The sequence below is a fragment of the Gorilla gorilla genome, chromosome 7, assembly GCF_029281585.2.
Source record: "Gorilla gorilla gorilla isolate KB3781 chromosome 7, NHGRI_mGorGor1-v2.1_pri, whole genome shotgun sequence".
Classification (NCBI taxonomy): Eukaryota; Metazoa; Chordata; class Mammalia; order Primates; family Hominidae; genus Gorilla; species Gorilla gorilla.
This window is the reverse complement of record NC_073231.2, coordinates 128,816,013-128,825,661: the sequence shown is the minus strand read 5'-3', so window position 1 is coordinate 128,825,661 and position 9,649 is coordinate 128,816,013. Positions and strand designations below refer to the sequence as shown.

Here is a 9,649-nt window from a genome sequence, read left to right as displayed (position 1 = left end):
GGCCTCAAGTGATCCGCCCGCCTCGGCCTCCCAAATTGCTGGGATTACAGGTGTGAGCCACTGTACCTGGCCTATTTTTATTTTTGAATCGCTGTCTACATTCAACTTTGCTGAGTGGTAAAGAGAATTAGGGGGATTTTGGAGAGGTGTAAAGTTATGGAAAATCTATGGCCCCTGCTCTCAGCTTGGGGGAATTGACAAGCTGACCAAATGAATCCTAGAGCTGTGTGGTGAGGGCTATGTGCAGAGAGGGTGTCATGGGAGCCCACAGGATGGGGGACTGAGGGAATCCCCCAGAGAAGGCCAGGCCCTTTTGAATCTTGAATTTTTCAGTGTTTCCTGTATTTTGGGAAGTGGGTCTTTCCCGTTATCTGTAGAATAAACACATGCTAAGTTTAGATAAACTGGCCAAAAGTCTGTAAGTTCCCGTAAAAATGAAGCATCTAGACCAGAGGTTCCCAAGGTGAGGAACTTGTTAGCAATGCACATTCTCGGTTCCCACCCCAGACATGCCGATCAGATAGTCTAACCAACCTTCCAGATGATGCTGGTGCCCACTCATGTTTGAGAACCACTGGTCTAGACGAGTGTCAGGTGTGAAGAGTGAGGGACTCTTTAAACCTCACCAGGGCAGAGATACTTAAAAGCCACCTTCTCAGAGAAATGGCAGTGCCCCAGCTACCACTCGCCAGCAGCCCAGGGAGGGGGAGTGACTTAGCTCAGGTCATCCAAGGGCGAGCCTGTGCACAGAGGGGCTTCTCATTCCCACTCTGAAGCTCTTCTCTTGACTATTTTATGAATCTATTTGTGAGACCCGGGAGAAGAAAGGGCCTATAACTTCCTTCTCTGTGTCAGTGAGATCTGCTGAAGATTCCTACAACACTTACATCCAGTTTTTTTTCGGGGAGGGGGGAGGGAGGGGACAAAGTTTCACTCTTGCTGCCCAGGCTGGAGTGCAGTGGCGCCATCTTGGCTCACTGCAACCTCTGCCTCCTAGGTTCAAGCAATTCTCCAGCCTCCTGAGTAGCTGGGACTACAGGTGCACACCACCACACTCAGCCAATCTTTGTATTTTTAGTAGAAATGGGGTTTCACTATGTTGGCCAGGCTGGTCTCGAACTCTTGACCTCAGGTGATCCACCCGCCTTGGCCTCCCAAAGTGCTGGGATTACAGCGTGAGCCACCGCGCTGGGCCTACATCCCATTTTTAAAATCCAGTTTGCGATGTCAGATCCCTCCAAGATGGAAAATGAATTTGAAACGGGAGGTATCCAAGTCAGAACCCTTCCACCAAGCCCTCGGGAGCCAGACGACAATAAAGAAGGCGAAGTAGAGGAAAAGGTTATAAAAATGTTTAGTCTTTGCTTTATTGAGTTACAACAAATGAGCAACAAGTTAGAAAAATTGGTTTTATTCAAACTTCCTAGCGTTTGACTTGTGCGGTGTACTCAAATGGGGGGCAGTGTGGGAGGGGGAGGGATTGCAACCAGAATTCATACTGCAACACGTACACCAGATATGTCTCTTGGTTTTCCTTCTTTTAAAAGTTAGGACTAACTGAAAAAGTGCACTCAGGTATCTAAAATTGTCCCAAAACAAATACACACACAAACAAAAAAAATCAATTCATGGTGAGGCTTTGAGCTAAAATCTTGTCAAATACCACACCGAGAAAAGGCAGTGAAGAAGAGAAATGAAAACCAAAGCCATTCACCTCTGTACCCTCCAGATAGGAAGATCTTATTGTTGGTGTTTTAATGTCACAATAGTACTGATCATGCTAACAGAGGCGGGAGCCTCTTCTGCTGGTATTTAGAAAGGTGCTTAAAGAAGTCAGCCACCTGCTATCCAGTTCTCCCAAGGCTGGCTGGGCACAGCCTGGCCCAAGAGGCCAAGCAGTTGAGAAGCCAGATCCCCTCTTGGCAGTTCAGAAAGCCTTGTGTGGGGCTAAGGCAGGGACCCCCAAAAAGGCAGCCAGGGCAAGAACTGGAAAGGAATTTGATTTGGAAGATCTGCCGTCTGTCACCTCTCTCCAAGTCGAGACAGGGGCCTGGATTTCAGCCCTTCCTGCCGAGAAATCTCCCAAATTTCAACCTACCTTTAAAAATAAAGTCTCCCTACTTAAAATCCAGTAGATATCATGGCACTAATACTAACACCCCTTTCCCCAAATTAATAAAACAAAAATAAAAAAAAGAAAAAGAGAAAAGAGAAAAGCAAGGTGGTTAGCCCTCCCTCCTGAAAAAAACCTTACAATGGTAGTGCTGGAAAAGGAAGTTGCCCTTGATTAAAAAGGTAACAAAATTCCCACATTGTACAAATCGGTTCCAGTATAGCAAGAGGTGAGGGCTAGGGCAGAGGAGCAAACTATGTACAAGGACCCATTGAAAACGCAGTAGTAGGACTTTGGCACTATGAACAATTCCCACCGGTCCTCTGGGAGGTGCGTCTGAGAGTCGCTGGGCTTCCCGCACCCTCCAGGCACACGCGAGCTAAGTAGTTCCACTTGGAGTCACTGGCAAGGGTGGCCCATGGCTGGGGAGAGACCATCTCTTCTTTCTTCAAAGACGGAGCATCCTGTTGATCAGCACAGCGGTTCTAACAGACTTCCCTAGAAGACACAAAACCACAGAGTCAAGATGTCAGGCAAATGACCATTGTTCCCTGGGGGGAAGGCATCATGCTTTGCTTCTTCCTGGCTCTCCTGGGTTGGGGTGGGGGCCTTCCAAAGTCATCCTGGGGCTTGGAAGAGAGACACATGCCCTTCACGTACGGGGCCTGTTGTAAAGAAACGAGTGTGTTTTCTGAGCACAGTCCGCCATAATAGGAAAAGCCTCCAGAATCAGGCCTTTGAAAACAGAGTGACTTTCTGGGCAAGTGAAGGTGGTGGCCTGTGATTCTTTTCATCCTTATAAGACCCTTTTATTATTCCTAGAAAGTCAACCAGTCCCAGTGGCTCCTAAAAGGCCCTGGAGTCAGATAAATCTGGATTTGGGTCCTAACTTCTCCCCTTAGTGGCTGCAGGGCTGTACCTATAGGACTTGATCACTCTAGGGCTTAGTTTTTGCTTCTGTATAACAGGGATGACATTAGCACCCACCTTAGAAAGTTGCTGTGATGATGCCATGCGTTGATGTACACAACAGTATTTGGACTAGTGCCTGGCACATGGTAAGTATTGTAGATACTTCTGCTGTTTTTATTAGATGGAGCCTTTTCCAAACGTGGTAGGATATAGAAGAGTGATAAGATGAGGCATTGTAAATGTGTTTTTATTTAATGTTTATATGAACTCTAAGAGGTGTAAATATTATTATTATTCTTATTTTACAGTTGAGGAAACTGAACATATAGGGGCCTAATAAGTTTCCCAAGATCACACAGCTAGTAAGTGGTAGAGCCAAGATTCAAACCCAGGTAATCTCTAGAGTCTGTGCACTTAATAAACAGAATTATTAAGAATCAGTAGGAAGAAATGTTTAATTCTTATACCCTTGGAAGTAATGAAAGTAGTCCAAGGACCTTGTTATAGGTGGAATGGTGTCCCCCCAAAAGTATATATTGAAGTCCTGATTCTCAGTACTTCAGAATGTTACCCTATTAGAAATGCCTTTAGAGAGGTAATACAGTTAAATCAAGTGAGAATGAGGCCATCAGGGTGGACTCTAATCCAACATGACTAGTGTCCTTACGGAAGGGGGAAATTTGGACACAGAGACAGATGTGCATAGAGGGAAGATGTGAAGACTCACACACAGGGAAGAGACCATGCGATGATTGAGGCAGATATTGGGCTGATGCATCCACAAGCTAAGGAATGCAAAAGACTGTCGGCAGACACCAGAAGCTGGGAGATGGGCACAGAACAGACTCCCGCACAGCCCTCAGAAGGAAGAAACCATCACAGACTCCCTGATTTTTGTCTTCTGGCCTGCAGAACTGTGAAACAATAAACTTCTATTGTTTTGAGCCATCCAGTTTGCAATACTTTGTGGTAGGTAGAGGAAATGGGGACAGGTCTCCATCATTACTTTTGTCTCCTCCCAAGATCTAGAGATCCTGGGAAAGAGATCCAAGCAAGGCTCAGGTCTCTAGAGGACACAGCCAGTATTCCATGACAGGCTAGAAGTTTTTCAGATCTGTAGATTCTCAGAGCCACTGGCCTTTTCTTTGCCTCCCTCCTGGTAAGGCTGTTTGGCTGAGAAGGCCCTGAGAAGGTTTTTTTGTTTGTTTGTTTGTTTGTTTGTTTGTTTGTTTTTTTGTACAGGGGCCAACAGCAAGGAGAGTGGACTTCTTAGCCAGAGGCATCAGCTGATCATCGATAATGCCATTCATGCCTAACGTCTGGATGTTAAACGCACCCACATTCCCTAGATGCTCCTGGGAGTAAGACTGAATATTGGAGTTAAGAAACCAACTTATAGAAGAAAAGTCTGCAGATAAAACCAGATTCCAGGGGTGTCCTTAGAATCTGGACTACCTAAAAGTCATCCAGCCAAAGTCACCAAGTTGTAAACACTGCAGGGATCCTTATAGGTGATGTTGTCAAGATCACTCATTTCACCAGGAAAAAAAAAAAAAAAAAAAAAAAGGAAGCTCAGGAGGAAAAGTGCTTTCTCTTAGGCCACAGCCTGCTCAGTGGCATGGTCAAAAACAAGAATGATCATGACTCTCCCTCCAACAGTGAGAGTAACTAGTTTCTCACACCAGGCCCCATGCTAAGTGGTAATACGGCTCATCTCATCTACTCCTTACAGTGACTGGCAGGTGATTGGTAGACCCACTTCATAGCGAAGAAATGGAGGCTTAGAGAGATTAAATGTTGTGCTTAACATTAGGTGACCAGTGAGTGGTGGAGCCCGATTCCACCTTGGCCAGTCCAACTTCAGAGCCTCCTGATTCTTAATTGCTCCTCCCTGTACCTATTTTGGGTCCAGGTCATGCACAGCCTCTCCATGCACATAACTAGGTAGCAATTGAAGAGAGCATGGTGACTGCAAAGGTAAGGGGCTGGGGAACCCAGTGAGGACCACGAGCCTTATTGCTGATCCCAGGCAGAGCCACATGCACTTCCTGGGTTGGCACAGTAGCCCACGGCCAGCCTCTGCCGGTGCTTTCCAAGAAACAGGGTTTTCCCCAGCAAATGGGGACTTCCACCACCTTTGGGAGGGAGGCTGCCACTGATTGGATGTCCCCCTGAACACTTCCAGATCCTAGGAGACAAGGCCCAAGGTGGGAAGACAGCTACCGATGTTCTTTCTCCCAACCCGGCTAAAGAACGTTGGGTCAGCACAGGACTGCAAGATGGGGTGGAAAGAGCTGTGGAGTTGGAGAAAGCTGGGATCCAGGATCTGCCACTTCCTGGCTACGTGCTGAGGTTGGTTACTTAACCTCCCAGAGTCTCACTTCCATTGCACAGAGCCCATGGCCTGCTGGCAGGGTTACAGACAGGGTGCAAAGCAAGCAGGCTGACCCCGCCATCCACTCCCTGTGGAGTCTGGCCCATGCAGCATACTCAACAGGCATTTGTCAATGAATGGAAAATGGAAAGTGAGCATAGTGCTGTCAGAGGAGTGGCTGTGACCCAAGGGTGGTGACAAAGTCCACATTTCAGGATTGCTGTTCTATAGAGCATTGCAGTGCTTTGGGCTGTATGGCTCTTGCTAACTCCCCTGGGCTTCTCTCAGAGTCCTATTACCTGGTCAGAGACAGTCACCCAGCAAAGGGCCAGTGCCTCATCCTAGAGTACCTCTCAGAGCCCTGGAGGACGCTGCAAGGCCATCGGGCAGGCATTTCCTTATGGCCTCTGGGACATTTCTACCACGCGATGTCCAGCCTCTCGGTGAACACGTCCCAGGACGGGAACCCACCGCCTCCCACCCTCCCTTTCTGTCTTGGGGAAAACCTGGAATGTTAAGAAGTACTAATTCTTTAGCAAAATCTGCTTCTCTGTTACTTTCCTCATTGGAGAAACAAAAACATTAGAATTGTTTTCCCATGTGACAGCTTTCTGTTTCTGTTTCTCTTTAATTTTCCCAGGAGAACTTTCCCTAGTGCCCTAGGGACTTGGGAGTGAGTAACACTGCACTCCAGGAGAAAGGAAAACAAACACTGAGAGAGTGATTGATTATCTCTCCATAACATTTTTTTTGAGAGGTGTAGCAAGGTTTATTGCTCATTTGCCGAGTGCCTGTTATCTGCTAAACATTTTGTTCCATTGTCATCTGGCTTCTATTTTTGTTACGGACAAAGCTGTCAGTTTAATTGTAGTTTCTCTGTAGGCAACGTCTTTTCTTTCTGGTTGCATTTTTTTCCCTTTGCCCTAGCTTTATTGAGGTATAACTTGTTTGCAGAAAGCCGCACATAATGGATGTAATTTAGTGAGTTTGGGCATATGCATACACTCATGTTACTGTCACTACAATCCAGTAACAAACATAAAGTTTGCTTGTGTCTATTTTTGGGGGGGGGCAGTGGGGAGGTAAGGATATAACATGAGATCTGCCCTCTGAACACATTTTGAAGTAAATATCTTCCTGTTAACTACAGGCACTATGTTGTACAACATACCTCCAGAAGTTACTCATCTGTATAACTGCAACTTTACACCCATTGTATGAAAATTCCCCACATCCCCCTGCCCCATCCCCTGGTCAACATCACTCCACTGTCTATTTCTGTACTGCTCCATAATATTTCTCTTTTTTTTTTTTTTTTTTTTTTTGAGACAGAGTCTTGCTCTGTCACCCAGGCTGGAGTGCAGTGGCATGATCTTGGCTCACTGCAATCCCCACCTCCTAGGCTCAAGCAATTCTCATGCCTCAGTCTCCCGAATGGCTGGAACTACAGGTGTGTGCCACCACACCCGGCTCTAATTTTTGTATTTTTAGTACAGGTGGGATTTCACTGTGTTCGCCAGGCTGGTCTCGAACTCTTGGCCTCAAGTGATCCACCTGGCTTGGCCTCCCAAAATGCTGAGATTACATGCGTGAGCCACTGTGTCTGGTCTGCTTCATAATATTTCTTTTTCTTTCTTTTTTTTTTTCCAAGACGGAGTCTTGCTCTTGCTGCCCAGGCTGGAGTTCACTGGTGCAATCTCGGCTCACTGCAACCTCTGCCTCCCAGGTTCAAGTGATTCTCCTGCCTCAGCCTCCCAAGTAGCTGGGATTATAGGCGCTCACCACCATGCCTGGCTAATTTTTGTATTTTTAGTAGAGACGAGGTTTCACCATGTTGGCCAGGCTGGTCTTGAACTTGTGACCTCAGGTAACCCACCTGCCTTGGCCTCCCAAAGTGCTGCGATTACAGGCATGAGCCACCGTGCCTGGCCTGCCTCATAATATTTGAGTTCAAACTTTCATTTCTTTTATTGAGGGTAGGGGGCACAGTCTGATTTTTAACTAGAATTTAAAAAGGGGAAATGTGTTGGCCTGGAGGAAGATTAAGCAACTTCCCAGTGGATGACAAAAACTCCGTGCCATCCCAAATTGTCTGTACACCAGGCTTGGGTCAGTTTTGGCCACATCCCGCCAAAGCTCTCCTTCCCTGCGTGGTTTGAAGGGCCTCTAGGGTTGGGGAACTTGCTGAGACCCACAGGCCAGGTATATATTCCTCAAGCTGCTTGCAGGGAGGCTCAGAGACAGTAGGAATGCCTTTCCTGCTCCTGGCCTATCAGTGCATATTGGCCAGGGGAATTTAATAGAACCAGAGCAAATGGAATTGTATTTTAAACTCACTGGGCGGATTCCCCAAAGTGCTTACATGTGTGGGTGTAGGGGTGGATTTGAATTCCAGCTCCACCACTTTTTACCTCAAAGACTTGCATGAGCTACCTTTCTGCACCGCCTTCTCATCAGCCCTAAATAAAGAAACTAACATGAAGCCCTGCCCAAGGAGAGTCTGAGCTCAGACTCGCCTAACCCTGCCCCCGCCTGATGGTTTGTCTCTACCTGCCCTGGTAGCTGAAGAAAAAAGACATAATCTTTTGGAAGTTCTGTGGTCCTGTCCATTGCCTAAGAAACCCGAGTACTCATCCTGGCCAATGTAGGGCAGAATTATATCCCCTTCTACTACTGCAGCTGGCGCTTTCCTGAAAGCACCACCTCCCGGCTGGAGGCCAACCAACTCAAGCCATTACAGCAACTCATAACAGAACAACCTTGCTTCAAAGGAGCAAACAACAGCTAATGCCACTGCCTGCAACACCCTGGCTAACCAGAGGTCCTGAGTCTGTCCATGTGGCAGTTTTACTGCTGGTGTAACCAGCATTTGAGAAAACCAGTGCACTAAACAAAACTACAACCAAGGACTCCCAGAGTCCACTTCACTCCCATGCCACCTCCACTGGAGCAGGTGCTGGTATCCAAGACTGGGAGACCTGAGGATGGATCACATCACAGGACTCTTTACAGACATTCCCCAGCACCAGCCTGGAGCCCAGCAGCCCCACTGGATGGCTAGACCCAGAAGGGCAATAATAACCACTGCAGTCTGGCTCTCAGGAAGCCCCCCATCCCTAGAGAAAGGGGGAGAGCAACACATCAAGGGATCACCCCATGGGACAAAAGAACCTGAACAGCAGCCCTTGAGTTCCAGATGTTTCCACCGAAAAAGTCTACCTAAATGAGAAGGAACCAGAAAAGTAATTCTGGTAATATGATAAAACAAGGTTCTAAAACACTCCCATAAGATCACACTAGCTCTCTAGCAACGGACTCAAACCAAGATGAAATCTGAATTGCCAGAAAAAGAATTCAGAAGGTTCATTATTCAGCTACTCAAGGAGGCACCAGGAAAAGGTGAAAACCAATTTAAAGACATTGAAACAACAATACAGGATATGGATGAAGTCTCTAGAGAAACAGATATCATAAAGAAAAGACAGTCACAACTTCTGGAAATGAAAGACACATTTAGAGAAATGCAAAATACACTGGAAAGTTTTAACAACAGGATCAAACAAGTAGAAGAAATAGCTTTAGAGCTTGAAGACAAGGCTTTTGAATTAACCCAACCTGACAGAGACAAAAACTAATTAAAAAAAATGAACAAAGCCTCCAAGAAATTTGGGATTATGTGAAATGACCAAACATGAGAATAATGGTGTTTCTGAGGAAGAAGAGAAATCTTAAAGTCTAGAAAATTTATTTCAGGGAATAATCAAGGAAAACTTCCCTGGTCTTGCTAGAGATCTAGATATCCAAATACAAAAAGCTCAAACAACACCCAGGAAATTGATCGCAAAAAGATCATCACCTAGGCACATGGTCATCAGGTTATCTAAAGTCAAGATGAAGGAAAGAATCTTAAGACCTGTGAGGCAAAAGCATCAGGTAACCTACAAAGGAAAACCTATCAGATTCACAGCAGATTTCTCAGCAGAAACCCTGCAAGCCAGAAGTGACTGGGATCCCATCTTTAGCCTCCTTAAACAAAATAATTACCAGTCAAGAATTTTGTATCCAGTGAAACTAAGTTTCATAAATGAAGGAGATATAAAGTCTTTTTCAGACAAACAAATGCTGAGAGAATTCGCCACTACCAAACCAGTGCTACAAGAAATGCTAAAAGGAGTCCTAAACCTTAAAACAAAACCCCAAAATACACTAAAATAGAACCTTCTTAAAGCATAAATCTCATTGGACCTATG

The 9,649-nt window shown here is 46.0% G+C and overlaps 1 protein-coding gene across 9 annotated transcripts in view; it reads right to left on the bottom strand.

Annotated features, from left to right (window-relative positions):
- Positions 1-1,342: 1,342 nt before the first annotated feature.
- Positions 1,343-9,649, bottom strand: part of ZHX2 (zinc fingers and homeoboxes 2) — a 194,120-nt gene continuing 185,813 nt past the window's right edge. For all 9 annotated transcript variants that reach the window (XM_004047483.5, XM_019032687.4, XM_055348698.2 and 6 more), the window contains one exon: positions 1,343-2,611. The gene's annotated coding sequence lies outside the window, so the exon portion shown is untranslated. The remainder of the gene's footprint in view (positions 2,612-9,649) is intronic.